Below are 16,071 nucleotides of genomic sequence, written 5' to 3'. Positions count from 1 at the left end.
CTTTATGATATAAGAACTCTAATAAATTGACAAATATTTTAGATAACAAACAGAAAATATAAATGGAGCACTAACTGTTAATACTTAATGGTAAAAAACAATATGTTTACTGTTTTATAGTAAAATACTAGCACAAAAAAGTTGTGGCTTAAAAATATGAAAATCATTAGTCTATTTTTATAAGATTCAAAAGTTTATTAGGATAATTTGCAATAAAATACATGCTACTATCTAATTCTTAAGAAAAATTATTATGTAATTATTACTCATCAGTACAAAAAACATATCAAGTTTGGACATTGGACATCTCTTCACAAGTAAGTGAGACTGGAAAATGCCTCCCAAGAAACCCAAAATTTTACGAACATATATATACAGTGTCCACCAAGTGAGTGTACAACGCTAAACTAGAAATTCCTTGGTCAAAAATAGAATGATTTAAGCCAACTTGCCCATATTAGGGTTGCCTGCTTCGTCTGCTAAAGAGTGCCAAAATTTCAGAAATATAAATGGTTCTCTTAAGTAGCGTCTAAACACCTTTATTGAATTTTTACCATATTTAAGGTGATAGATAACTAGTCCTATGGTTGGAACCTGGAATGGTGTGACACGCAAGTCACGAGATAATTTTACTACTTACCAAAACTCTTTATTTTACCCTCGGCACATATTTTTTTAACTACGTTAGCATCTTCGGAAGAAGCTTAAAACGAAAAACTCGTAAAAATTTAGGTTTAGAACTTTTCCCATTTTACCTCTGCCTCTCACTTCTCACGAGACAGTAGTAAAGCTGTCTCATGATTTGGAGGATAACTATTCTGATAACTACTCTACCGTGATTTGAAGGATAATTCAAATCGACGTATTTTGACATAGGGGCTATCTTAGATTAATCTTAAGTATATATTCTCAAAAGGATGGGACTTACAGAAGACAACACGTGTGATTGTAATGGTATAATGGATAATTTGGAACATTATTTATTACCGATCAATGTAGAATCCCTAATCTCTATGATAAGAGAGAATAGTCACATTTTTAGAATACTTTGTTAAAATGTGTAAAAGAAAGTTATAGGGTATTATCTATCTTGTAATCCATAGATGATATATCCTTTTATCCTGGTTGATTGTCCTTATAGTGTGTCAAATAATTAACTCGCCTAGATAGACCACTATCGCGTGAAGTGTTTAATCCTGTTTTCGATATTTTCGGGTATTTGAATAAATAGTTTTGGAATTTTAAGGATTTGTTAACTGTAGTGGCTGTCTGCGCTATGTGCAAATCCAATCAAAGCAAAAAAAGGATCCTTATACGTTTACTAGACCGAAATATAGGATATTCACCATACATATTGCCAGGTTTAATAATTCCTTAATACATCAATTCATCGCCGATACATTTCTCCCTACTATAGACCACAGTGCCATAGTGAGAAAAAAGTAAAAGCTCTCTCACGCGATACGAGAAGCTTTCAAAGCCCGACTCTGTCCCCTTCCAACGTATAGCGTGGTTGCGCTTGCTCCGCGTTGCTCATTTTCATGAGAGCGGCGATGTTTCTCAATATACGGTGGATGTCAGTGGTGTAAAGTTGAACTTGCCGCCTATGTTAAACCAGTACAATGAACTTAAAATCGGTAGAGAATAAAAGAAAATTGACGAAAAATAGGCGATATACGAAAAGAATCGGCGACTGTTGGCAACGCTGATGGTCACACGCAGGTGCGTTACTTAGAGTTAGTGCCGGTGATGGTTTGTGGATTTTATTAGGACACCCTCAGGTTGTTAAGGTAAAATTATCTTTTTTGATTGCTCTTAGGCGTTTGACTAAGTTTATATTTGTTTGCTTTAAAATCGTTTGATTTTGACACTGCATAATTATCCTAATTAAAAAAGATTGATAATAAATTGTATTTTTTATCACACAATCAGGTAAACAAACTGTTTGCCTGATAAAGATAAAAGTTTATTATTGCTAAAATTATTTTTGTTTCAATAATTATCATGGTGATGATGTTTGAAAGTAGGTAAAACATAAACATTCACTTTGACCAGTCGAGAAAATTGTACTGTTGAACGAGAGCGAGACCGCTAAAGCGCCTACTATAACCGGACTATATGCGGTGTTATACTAGCAGCTTTTGCTTGGGCTTGTGTGAATTGTACTGAATTTTGTACAATTTTTTTTCACGTTAATATACAAACTTTAATCATACCTGTTGAGTTTATAGCACAAATAGATCAAACTTAGTAAGGACAATATACTAATAAGTTGTTAATAACATTTATAGCATTTAAATAAGGATTTAGTTAAAAAATATTTGTACTGCAAAAGGTACAACTGTATCTGGTACACAACCCACAGTCGTGCAACTGGCTTTTAGCCTAGGAGGTGCTGCAATTTACTTTTCTGTTGCTGTCTTATAGTTCGATCCCCTTCTAAAGGACTTAATTTTATATATGACTTAGATAGGTGAGTTGCTCCATTCACCAAAATGTTAACTAAAAAGCTTACTGAATAACCTTAAAAGTTAAAAAGTTAGTTATTAAAAGTTCTAAAAAGGTTGGATTTAACATGTCAAAGTGCCCCAATGTTGAATCGTACTGTTGCATATCAATTATAATAGTAGGGTTTGACCCTACGGTAGAGCTTTAAAAATGCGGATGGGTCACACTAGCTGATGATGTGCTTCTTGTTCGCTTTAGTTCTGTTTCTTTTACCTGTAAAACAGATTGAATAGTTTAATTTTTCTTGAATAAAAAGGTCATGGCATTTAAATATTTTTTTTTTATTTAATTGATTTAAAAGTTTTTTGTATATCTTTATTGAAATATTTAAAAGCTCGAGTAGAAAAACTTGTGCATTTTTTTTAATTGATATTAGTATCCTTTTTTTTACATTATTAAGATATTTTGGTTATGATACCCCAAGTTTATAATACGCTACATTAAAAAAAATTAATACTATTATTCTAGTTCTAGGTTGAAGTTTTCCAGCGACACATACATACAAGTTTATTAAAAAACGTGGTCCGCAGGGAACAAAAATAAGACACGACAAAACTACCTTAAATTTTATTTCTTTCCTTCCCTAACCTGTCATGTTCAAATCACTTAGAGTGATGCCAAGTGAACTTATTAATTTCATTGATATAAATAGAATTATTTAACATCTCCATTTTTCAATGAAATCACAATTTTAAAATACCAAGTCTTAACATAAGATCATAGTGCTCCTCTGAAGCAAGACCCTTTGATAGTACATCTGCAGCTATAACTTTATTCCGTAACTTATGAATAATTTTTTATCTCCAGTATGTTTTGACTATTTAAAAACCCTTTTTGCACCCTTCTAGTGACTATGATTGTACATGTTATTAAATTGTCAAGAAACTCAAGAAACTAACAGAAAATGACATATCGGGTCTCACCAATACTGAAAAATACATAAGACTGCCAATCAATTCAATTAATAAAGTTGCTTTTAACCTTCTTATCAAAATTTACTTTAAATTTTATAGGAGTCTAAACTGTTTTGGCGCCCAACATATTAAATTTTCTCAACAACTGAAGAATATGTTTCCTTTGAATCAGAGTTATAACACGGTTTTCTATGTCATAATTAACCTGCATGCTTAAGCATTCCTTTATCCTTCCTAGGTCTTTAATCTTAAATCTCAACTCCAACTTTATTATTTGAAACAAAGAAGTCGTCTACCAACAGGGTTATTGCAGTTAAAGAATTATTGACCTTTCTAATATAAAGATAGGGTTGATGCTTGCACCTTTGATAACCCAGCTCAAGTAAAACATCTTACACAGATTTGTATTATCATTATCCCCTGCATAGGTATTTGCATATACACATTTTATTTAAATGCTCATTTAAAAACGCAGTTTTTACATCAAGATGAATTATATCTAATCCCATCCTCTAATCGAGCATAATATTTAACTTCACATGCAGAACTTTCTTTTCTTTTAAACACCCACTTCTTTTTCACTACAAAACCATCTGCAGGCCACTTCGACACTTCCCAGGATGCACTGTCTTTTGCCAAATTTTAGCATCTGACGTTGCAATAGCTTCTTTTACTGAAGCTAGAGCAAGAAGACTAATGGCAACTTAACGACTTAATGACTCAAGGCAATAATAAGAGCAGTAAGTGACAAGAAGATAAATATGTGAAGGTGTCCAACGATTTTACTCCATGACGAGATGCTGAGGGGTGGAGAATGTTGTCGTAGTCAAGTTGAAATACTGTCGCTGAGAAGTAGTATGACAAAAAAGTTGTTCTCGAGCTATATTCATACTCTTTCCTAATATGGGTCTCCAGAATCTTTGACCAGAAGACCAATTGCAGATCCAAAAGTTGCTGTACACAGTTAAGTTGAATCATTGTCGGAGAAAATGAGTGAGTCCTATCGCAAGTCGTAGTCGCGGTACTAATATCAAAGATGGGTTTTTTCCTTTTTTTCTATTTTTACACTCTTAGTGCCCTGGTAAAAGTCCGTAAATACCCTTTTATTATAAAATCTCCCTTTATAGATGTAAATATCTCTAATTTTGAGTCATCGTGTGTTGATGTAAGAAGTTCAAGTTCTTAACCCATTATAAGTACAAGCATCATTGTTGCTAGTAAGAAAGAAGTGAATAAAGTTATCTGCTAGGAAGCAAGTGAAAATACGTAAAGACAGCAAGGAAAGCCCATAGCTACATGCCTTAGTTTTATTACGATTTATTGCTTCTTGTCTTATTTTCCAGGTTTTTCTTATATCACTATTTATTCTATTTCTATTTCTATTTATTCTATTTCTTACGTTTTTGTAGTCATTTTTAGCTTGTGTGTTATTCGTATATGTCGCTGCATATTTTTTCGCTTGTCTCCTTCTTTAAGTAACTATCAATAACTTTTGGAGGACACGCCATTGGCAAACCAGCAGTCCATTTCATTTGATAATAAAATACCATCTTCACTAAGTTCTTGGTTTGCGTTGGTTACCGAAAAAATAACTATTTCACGTATATGCTTTCAATTCCTTTCTCTTTTCAATGCACTGAGGGGACTATTTTTTCTAGTTTGGCTAGAATATTTAGTCCTTTAGGTATAGCAGCAGTTTAAACGGTATTTGACAAACGTGTGGCGCAATTCTTGTAGATCCTCTTATAGAGGTTGCAATCAGAATTAAGGACTTCTTTAAATTTACCTAGACATATTGATGTTCCTCCAGATTCTTGCCAGTTGTAGCAACAAAGTTAGCCGTATTTAATCAAGGTTTTATTCGAGAATTGGCGACTTGTCCCTACCGAACATAACCCAGCAGATGGTTATACCAGTCTGGACTTTGCTAATTTCGATGTATAACGCAAGTAAGTTGAATTGTTGAATATACTTGTATTCGCTGACACCATAATTCAGCTTAAAATGTAAAGCTGTATTTAATAAGTTGACCTATTTCTTGACAACTTTGGATTACTTAGGAACAATGGATGACTCACCAACTCTGCGGTTTGTTCTATCGGAATTAGTAATAGCAAATATCTTTACATAAAAACTATATCCAGGGTTGCACGCATTGCATTTTTTTGATTAGCTTTTTGGATTCTTTCTGCAAAAAATGCGATTTGTCATTGTCTGTCGTCTTATTACAAGTGTTTCAGAGTAGATCCTAAACCCACATTAAACCTTTTCAAGAGATTGAGGTGACCTTTGTACCGTTGGGAAAATCTAAAGGCATTAGGCATAAAAGGCTTATATCTGTATATTTATTTGTTTTGCTACAAAGAGTACTTATTTTGCGTGGATTTATATCAAGAAGCGGTCATTGTAATAAAATACACTCTGATCGTAGAACCAATTTCGCTAGAGCTAGACAACTAAATCTTATAAAAGATACTGTGTATGCAAAAAAAATTAAATGATATTTCAATCCTGTATCTACACTCAATTTTGGAAGGTTGTGGGGGCAGTATGAAACCATATCTTGTAAGAGTTTCCTTATAAGGAATTTCAGACCATTTTGGTGCAGATTGACACTACCCGAGGTCTTTGTATCTTTTAAGCAGTGATCCAAATGGTATATCATCATTAAACCCCAGGGAATTCTTTGACATTGCATTCAATGACTTCTCTACCTTGAGGATAATGCCCAAAAATTTGTCTATTGCACCTGCCACCCTGTAAAACTGTTTTGGAACTTTGGCATATTTTCTATTCTACAAGTTGGTCTCATTTATTACTTTAAGTGATTCAACGCCATATAAGCTGTGGTCCTTCGATAAGGATAAGAAGTAAATTGATTCAGTCCACTAGTAGTCTCCAGTGGCACAATTAAACAAATGTGTCCTCTTCATTTGGGAAAGAAGCCAGGCAGTAGTTCTTACCCTAATAATTATGTCATTGCAATCATTGCACGAACAAATAGACTACATAAAAATGACCTGACGTCAGATATAGTAGTTGAATGTAATATGTCACACAGATAATAACGCTTATCTGATTAGAATAATTTAAATAACACTATGACTTTGTTTTATATTTTTCAAAAATTAATGAATAGCAACATAATTTCAGTCTTTAAGATCCCAAATTTTATTTTTTAGGCTGCCGGTTTCATTGTAACTCTGTCTGTATCCTCAGACAATAATAAAATAATATTATGTTATTCAAGAAAAGCAAGCACTGTTTCTTATCTTAATCTGATCAATCAGTTGACTTATAAGTCAGCAGTTTTCAGTAAAATGGGATTGGACTTACTATTGAGATAAGAAATATGTTGTGCTTGATTTGTTTAAAATATTTAAAAAAAAATCATGTACTAAGCGTACTTTTTTTTATATATGTAGTTTTCGACAATTCTTTCTATTGTTACCTGAAGATGCAGCCAATGCAAAACCGGCAGCCTCAGAATTAAAATTTGGGTACTCAAAATAAAGTAAATTCTGTATTTTTTGTCACTTCTTAAAACATCAATAAATAAATAAACAATTTTTCCTATATTATTTTAAAATTGGCATGACAAAGTATTATTGTAACGTTACCACTACAGTATGTTATAATAGTACCTACATGAAACGTGTTAGAACTATCGAACAGAATATTACTTGCGAAACGTTGATGTGAAGTAAAACAAAAGTTGCAACACCGGTATATGTACAAACGAACCCGCGATTAAAAAGTTATCTAGTTTATTAAAGTATTTTTAGATAATTTTCGCAAGGTTATTCCGCGATCGGACGAATACATATACGAACGTACCTTGGCGCATGTTTTTGTCCGGGGAAAATATTGTTTGTGTGCGATGTTGAAACTCACAAGAACAGTTCGGTTGTAACAAGAATTTTGAGTGTAATAAACCGAAGGTAAATTTTTTAAACTTTATTAATTGCTTACTTTTTGCATATTAGGTAAATGATTTAATTTAGGGTATTTTTATGAAGATAAAGGATTTATTGAGCGGTATACTATCTAATTTAGGACAGGACAAATTAGAATATTGTCAATCTTTAATATTGGTAATGTTTTTTTAACGGAAATTTTTAGCGCAACAAAAAAACGTGAAAATCCTTCAGAAGGCGTAAATGTAAACAAGAAAGTATTAATTATATTTTTTTTTTGTAAAAATAACATATCAATGCTCCATTAAAAGCTCTAAAAGAAAATGCAAAACTTAATAGTTTCAATAGGGAAAGTTATTACAGATACTCCAAATATTTCGCAACTAGAAAAGCAGAAAATCTGTCTGTTGACTTTTTCAGGGCAAGGCAATCGGAAAAGGCAATGTAAAAGAATAAGGGATTCTCTTAACTTCATCTGCTTCTATAGCTTAGGTTAACATTGGAAAAATCCTTATGCTTATGCTTCTTCAGGGTAGATATCCTAAGCTAGAGATGAAAACACGATTCGCTCACTCGATTCTGCTTGTGATCTCTGCTAAATTTTGTCGTTTATTGGTTAAAAGCAGAAATTATTTACCAAGAAATAAAAATCGAGTACAAGAAAAACCAAAAATGGCCTCTGTACTAAATCCTAAATAGCAAATATAATAATTTAAAGGAATAAAAGCTTAAAAAAACTGTCTATAGAAAATCAGATGAATATTAGAATATTTAAATATCATACACAAAATAAAAAAATAATAAATAACGAAAAAAAAAGCAGATATTTGTAAACAAAAACAAAATACAAAAAAATCAAGAAATACTTACACTTGAAAAATGGGTGATCGTTTGTTTGTCTACAATGTAAAAACTATGTATATCTTCTTCTGTCAATTAAGAGGTGAAAGAGATAAATTGTTTTTAATATTTTTTCTTGCACAATTTTATTTTTAAAAAATCGTCAATTCTAACTTAATTATTATACTCATACAATAAAGGGATGCCTGATAAGTCATAACATATACCTCATACCAGTGTAAGGTCGTCTGTTTTTACTCAAAACACAGATTTTTTAATTAAAAAATAAGCTATTCCGGTTACATACTTAAAGACCAAGTACCTAGATAAGTTTCTTAACGCGTAACTGACTAAAGGAAAGCTAAAAATCATATCAAGTAATTACTTAACTTAATTTAAATTATATCAAGTTATAAACTTAACCTATATCAACTTACGTTAAATAAAATGTAATAAATAACTACTAAAGCTACTTAAGTCGCATATGAAGAATATTTTTGAAACAAAAAATTATTGAAAATATTTTTGAAATTTTTTTTGGAAGTAATGAAAAGTGATTCTTTCACTTAGCAGTTTTAAATAGTTATTCTCTTGTATACAATTTTATATATTATTTTTTTAATCACTTCATTAAATTTGTGTAAGAGGACTGATAAAAAATATCATTGTTGGACGTATAAATTTGTTTTAAAATAAAGTTTTTTTTTGTTTCTTGATAATTGATTGAGTCTTTTGTTCTATTTCTCCAATAGTTTATAAATCTGAATTTTTAAGATACATTTGAAAACTAAAATATTTATCATATTCATTAAAAACAATATGTAAGATCTAATTTAATTTGGTTAGTGCATAACTTAAGTGGATACGATAATAACCTTTTTTAGATAATAATTTCTGATATAAAGGTTAAGTTATCATTACTTCATTTGTGGATCTATTAAATGACATTTGACAGCGATAGTGATGACATTGATATCTGTCACAATATCTTCTTGATGAATAGTAGAACTTTAACTTGTATCTCCTAATAATTGAATAACTCCACATTAAAAGATACAGACATTTGTATATTAAAACTATAATAAATTTTTTTAATACCCAACAAAATAGATAACTAAAAGATATAGAGTTCCTTTTGTTCTTACTATGCCAAAGAAAACTATCATCACAGTTCTATCTTTTACTTATCTATTTTATCGGGTATTACTTTACTATTTAAACAATATTAAGTTATTATTATTTTTTTAAATTTCCGTATCTTTTATTGTGCAGTTATCAATTGTTAGGAGATTCAACTTATAGATCCTCTCATAAAGTAATTCCGATATAATTTGTATATCAGAAATTATTATCTAAAAAAGTTATTCGTATCCACTTAAATTATGCACAAATTTAATTAAATTAGAGTTACATGTTATTTGAATATTTTAGATTTTAAATGTGTCTTAAATATTTAGATTCACAAACTATTGGGGAACTAGTAAAAAGGGCACGAAATGTCTATATTGCCTTGGCATTTATTTTAGTGATCTCTGTTTGTGTATTTAAGGTCAGAGGTCTGGTTATCATAAGATATCTGTGTGAACATAAACCTAGAAATCCTTACTTACATTTATTCATTTTATCAGCAGTATTAGCAAACAATATCAAAATTATGCCAACGTTAGAAGCAATGCTTAACAAATGTGACGAAATCAGAGAACTGGAGAGGAGGCCCGACACTTTTAACTTTCATAAAAAGATATAAGAAGCATCAGGAACACGAAAACAGCAAAATCATGGTATTATAAAAGATAGGAAAGAAAATCTAATAAGAGACATAGGGACTCAACTTCAAAGATGGAAGGAATATATGGAAGAAATAAAAAAGAATAAATAAGAAAAAAGAAAATAAAGCAAGCGGAAAAGATATTATACCAAATAGAGTTATTAAACTCCTTGTCAATAAATACATTGGCAACATGTTTGAGACTATATGCAATAAAGGTATAATACTAAACGACTGGTTACATCTTTTTTTATTGTGTTGCCAAAAAAGCTCATCTCAAAAAAATACGAGGAATACAGAATCGTTAGTTTAGTAAGTCACGCTCAGAAACTATTTTTTTGAAAATGGAGAGATAAACAGGAAGAATGAATACTGTGGAACAAAAAGGAAGTTACACAGGTGGACACGGAATGAGAAGCGAAAAGTACAGAACGCTATAACTCATAATTAAAGGACAAATAGACGAAAAAGGAAAACCAGGCAGAAGAAGGACTTCATGACTAAAAAACTCAGCAACGAAAGTAAGATTGAATTAACAAGGTAATTATTGATGACTGATTATATGGATCCAATCTGGAAAACTCTAAAACATCAATCTATTTAAGGAACTCTAAATTTTTTCGATGTTTGACCCTGTTAAATTCCTTAAAGAAGTCAGTATATCCATTTCACCCCTTCTTCAGGGCATTCCACAAATTAGTATACTACAAAAGTAAGTTGCTCATTGCAAAATTTGTTTATGAATAATCTTTTCAAATTAATTCAACATCATCATCATATAGCAGCTTTTCTCGTTCACTGCAGGACATACGCCTCTCTTAATCTAAACAACTAATCCATTTTGAAGATCTTTCTCGGCAAATCCTCTTCAAATCGTCCATTCATCGACTCAGCTTCATTTGTTATCTGACATTCTTGCGATTAGGTCAGCTTAGTTCCATTTTAAGTGTGTGATTCTTTCCATTGCATCCGTAACTTTTGCGGTTCTACGTAGTTCTTTATTCCGGATTTTGTCACTCCTAACATAGACCTCTCAAAACCTCATTGAGTTATTTTTATTTTATTGATAGTCTTTTTTGAGCCACCAGAAAAACGCACTGGCCAAGTACCTTTAATTTAAGATTCATCGGCATAACTAATCTAAATACATATCTCAGTCTGTCAAAGGCATCCCAAGTCAGTCCTGTCCTTTTGGTTAGTCCGAGGTTTGATTGTTTCTTCCTATTCGGATCTCATGTTTCAGATATTACGTTTTAAATTATTTTTCTATTTAGCATTATGTACAGCTGAGCACTAAGTTTCTCTCAAATTAAGTCTTGGCAATGTTGATGCTTAGGCCTACTTTCTGAAAAGCTGCCGACTGTTCAGAGACCATTTAGTTTACTTCGTCAAGTTGGTCTGAGATTAGCAGAATATCTTCGTCAAAACGTAGATGGGTCAACTTTTCTTTATTTACGGATATGCCCTTATTCAATCTTTGTGTTAAATTTGGGGAAAAATCCTGGTCCGATCTATTTCCTTTCTTTTTTTTTTCACTTTTGCTGTTGCCTGTTTATATGCAAGTTTTCGAAAAAAAACGCTCGAACACGTTTTGTCGCGATTTTATTGATGATGAATTCATGTATACAGGGTGGACCAGAAATGAGCTACGACTATCGACTTATTTCTTTTAAATAGAGAGACCCATTTTTTATTTTATTTTTTAATTCTGTATAAAATTTTAAGTATATTTTATATACCATGACCTATACCTAATCTCAATGTTTATTAAGAAATTTGCGATTAATTCTATTAACAGTTTATAAAAAAACGAAACAAAAAAATTAAAGTAAATGTACAAATTGTTGACCATTAACTTCCTGACAGTAACCGAGTCGATATTTAATTCTTGTAATACTTTACTATATTCTTGTAATACTTTACTAATTGTTTGAGGCCGGAGTTGTTGTATTTCGGCTCTAATTCTATTTTTTAATTCTTCTAAACTTTCAGGTTTATCAAAATAGACAATAGATTTTAGATAACTTTATAGATAAAAATCCAATGGGGTTAAATCTGGCAACTTTGCTGGCCATTCAATAAAACTCCCCCTTCCAATCCATCTATTTGGGAAAATATTGTTAAGGTAATATCGTACTGTTCGCGAATAGTGTGGAGGGGGGCCATCCTGTTGGAACCATATCGCATCTGCCGGTATAAATGGGTTTTCACCATTTGGATAAAGTGCAATTGAACTAGGTAATATCTGATTTTGAAGCAACTCTAAATATTTTTCAGAGGTAAGTACGCCCTCAATATAATAGGGACCCATAATTGACGTGTCCACAATTGCTGCCCATACGTTTAACTTCTTGGAAAATTGTGTGTAACTTGCCATGTGAAAATTTTGCCTATTTACAGAACCATTTAAAAAAAACTTGCCTCGTCGACAAAAACACCCTTACTTAAAAATTGTGAATTTGCATTACATTTATTTATCATTATTTCGTAAAACTCTATTCTGCGGATGTGATCATTTTCAATAAGCTCCTGAATTAAATGAATTGTATATGGATGCTATTTATTCCTATACAAATATTTTAGAACACATGATTTACTAACCGACAGATCTGCAGCAACTTGTCGAGTGGATTTATGTGGATTTTCTTGTAAATCGGCCAAAATAACTGATTGTCTGTTTTCTGGAAACGTGGGACGGTCCAGGTCATATTTGTCTCTAACATGACCAAAATCTCTTAACTTTTTTTCAATTTTACTTACTACCAAACTTCGGCATTTACGTAAAGTAATACATACTGCTTCCATGCGATTAGATGGTGACAAGGTGTCAACAATCAAATATATCTGTTAAAAAACTATGAAAAAACATGTTTGAATATGCTCAAATGACCCAAACAGTTGCATATTTATTAATAATGTTAGTATTAGGTATAAGACATGGTATACCAAATATACTTAAAATTCTATGCAGAAGTTAAAAATGGAATAAAAAATAGGTGTTTCCATTTAAAAAATTGAAGTTGATGGTTGTTTCTTATTTTTGGTTCACCCTATATACATGAATTTATTATCAAAAAATTTAAATTAATATATCCGAGCATTTTTTTTTCAAACACATCCCTGAATTTTAAATGAATTTGTTCCAACTTGCGCACTGTATACATATGTCGTAATATGGAAACGTATCTGTAGAACAGTTTGCTAGAGCTTTAAACAATTCACGGTGAGTTACGAAGTCGAATGCCTTTTCATAGTCAACAAATACTAGTACTAAGAGCTTATTTTATTCTATGCCTTTTTCCATTAGTGATTTTATCACCTGGAGATGGTCATTTGTTCCATATCCGGCTCGGAAACCTACTTGTTTTCTCAAGTCAAGTTCATTAGTAACGGCAATGAGTTTAGTGAATAATTTACAAACGTACGTCACCAGACTTATTCGTGTCTAGTTCTATAGGTGAGGCATTACTCCATATTTGTGGGGTTGTTTCGTTCATCTAGGCATTTATTGAAGAATTTGGTTATGACTCTGAGTAACTCACTTCCTCTAAGTTTAATAATTTCTTTAACAACATCTTCGCTTTATTTTTCTTCATTTCTGATAATGAATTTAGGACCTTCAGTAATTATTGATATCTCTTCCGATCCTTGGTTCAATATGTGCTGTATATTTTCTAATACTCGAAGTTGACTCATATAGTTTGTCTCTTTGTGTTGCGGCGTTGATTGATTCCACAATGTTTTTGTTTAGGTACTTGCTCGTTTTTTTTGCTATTTTTCAAAATCGTTTACATCCTACTGTTGTCCACTCCTTACTGTTGTTCCTATTAACAAGTTTATTTCGTTCCGTCTTCAGATGCAGTAATATCTTCGCTCTCACGATTCTACGGTTACTTCCAGGTTTTTGTTGCTATTTGTGTTTTGTTCTGCCTTTTTGAAAAAAGTATTCATAGCCACCAGTTAGTAATGAAGAAGAAACTGGATCTGTAGGTTTCCTCATTCATTTCTTTCTCCTATTCCATAGTATCTCTTCATTTCAATTTAAAAGGGGAGATGAGAAACTTTCTTTTTAGATATCTGGAAAAACTACAGTTGGTAGAAATAAGGTAACTAATCCACTTAATGGTTGTAATAATAAACATCTATACTGTTCAAGGAGAATATTTTTGATATCTGGTTTACTTATTAACTTATTATTAGGCAACAAATAAATCTGGCTAAAGTCTTGGTTTTTATAGCAGATGATGCCTTTGCATCTGAGAAAACTGTAGAGAAATCAGTAGCAAATAAGTCAACAATTTACTATCCATAAATAGCAACAGAGTCATTCAATGTCGTATATTTTTAATACATAAATTTCCAATTTTTGGATTGTTAAGCAGATACTCTTTTATTGTATCAAAATAATTTAATACTATTTTAAGCTTAATTAGAAGTTAAAAAAACTAAATTAAAATCTTAAAAAAGTTTTCTTCTATAAGTGATTGAAGGTTGATGCAAATAAAACCCGCTCATGCATTAATACAAATACCCGTATCACAATACAAAACAGGATTTTTTATAACAGTAAAAATTTATTTATTCATCTCCCACAGTCACTTCGTGAAATGATACCATATAAATTATTTTGAAAGGAGGTAAATACGAAAGGTATTTGTTAGGACATATATTTAGTAAAACTCCTTTAAATATCCTCTTTACAATTTGACCCCAAAAATTTAAATAATTTAAACCAACATCATAATAAACATTTTATTAAGAACCTTGCCCAAATAACCGACACATATAATAATTATTATTATATAATAACCAGTGTGTAGGCGTTAAAAAATTAATAGTAATCGACTTTTTGCTTCCTAAATAATCTCCTCGGACCGTTACATTACATAAATCTCATTACTTTACTTATACTGATTTTTTTACATACGTGTATGGCAATAGCTGGTTTCTTAGAACGTTCTGGTGCCTACTACATCCTTGTCTTATGATGCATTAAAGTTACTGTTAGAATTAATTGTGTGAGATCTAAACAGTTAATGTTTTAATAGAATAATCCAGTTGTGCAGAGACTGGGTTTTAAATGAAGCAGTTGGCACCAGAAGTACTAGTCGTTTATTAGACTTAATTTTCTAATTTTATTTATGGCTTGCAGGAGAATGTGAAGCAAGACTTTAAAACGTAATCTCAAAACTTCTGCTAATGAAGTTTTAGTTGACCAAACTTAAGAAGGACATTAAGTATGTGAAAAACTTAATCGTTTTTTTTTTTTTTTTTGATTAATGACAAGCAATAGTAACTCCATTACATGCATTTGTTTTAATCTTCTAGAATTCACGTAAGGCTTGATTAGATATCTTTAAAGTGATTTCACATAGGTATGTGAAATTTTTAATAAAATATCAATTTTTTTTTTAAATAAACTATCATAAGATACTTTTTGATGAAGTCGATAATCAACGTTAAAAGAACGTAGATAATAATGTATTTTAAAGAAAAAGGTAATGACGTGGCAACGCCGCTAGATCCCATTGTTGACGCCACCAACACAACCAGTGACGTCGTCAAAAAATATTTACATGATAAATATTTATTAATAATAGAGCATGCTTTAAATATAAGTAATATTACCGTTTATGAACTATTTATGTGTTTTTTGGACGCACTTCATTGGAGTAAAGTAATTTTTATGTAAATTAAATATTTAATAGATTTAATAATAATTCATGTTTTAAAATACAAATTGCATAATTTCATTGTATTAAGTTTTACTTTATCACTTATTTTATATCACACAAGATAATATATACAGGGTGCTGACTTCTTAAAAAGGACACTGTTTCTATATCGGAAAATATCGTATCTTTATGTTTTTATTAAAAATACATAATAACTGTAGATAGGTGTACATAGGAAAAACCCGGCCTTGTTGGTCCCTCTTTTCAATTTTGGGTGTAATTGGCTTATGGTTGTGTTTTTATAAGTCAAAAGTAAATGGCCAATAAGATTGAAATACACACCACCTACAACATTAAAATTGTTACATGCTTCTTACTAAACTAACTTTCTTTTATATGATACAAGTGGGCCAACCTACATCAACATCAGTATATGTTGGACCCTTTAA

At 31.1% G+C, this 16,071-nt stretch overlaps 1 protein-coding gene across 5 annotated transcripts in view; it reads left to right on the top strand.

Annotated features, from left to right (window-relative positions):
• Positions 1 to 16,071, top strand: part of LOC126745841 (uncharacterized) — a 101,037-nt gene that overhangs the window by 48,856 nt on the left and 36,110 nt on the right. The window contains exon 1 of one of the 5 annotated variants that reach the window (XM_050453864.1): positions 1,533 to 1,790. The exons of 1 other annotated variant lie outside the window; for it this stretch is intronic. The gene's annotated coding sequence lies outside the window, so the exon portion shown is untranslated. Of the gene's footprint in view, positions 1 to 1,532; positions 1,791 to 7,221; positions 7,364 to 16,071 lie in introns of those variants that run through there. 3 more of the 5 variants (XM_050453862.1, XM_050453860.1, XM_050453861.1) reach the window with 3 other exon arrangements.

Source organism: Anthonomus grandis, chromosome 16 (assembly GCF_022605725.1).
Source record: "Anthonomus grandis grandis chromosome 16, icAntGran1.3, whole genome shotgun sequence".
NCBI classification, from domain to species: Eukaryota; Metazoa; Arthropoda; class Insecta; order Coleoptera; family Curculionidae; genus Anthonomus; species Anthonomus grandis.
The sequence above is the reverse complement of the archived record's forward strand: the minus strand, read 5'-3'. Positions and strand labels throughout refer to the sequence as shown.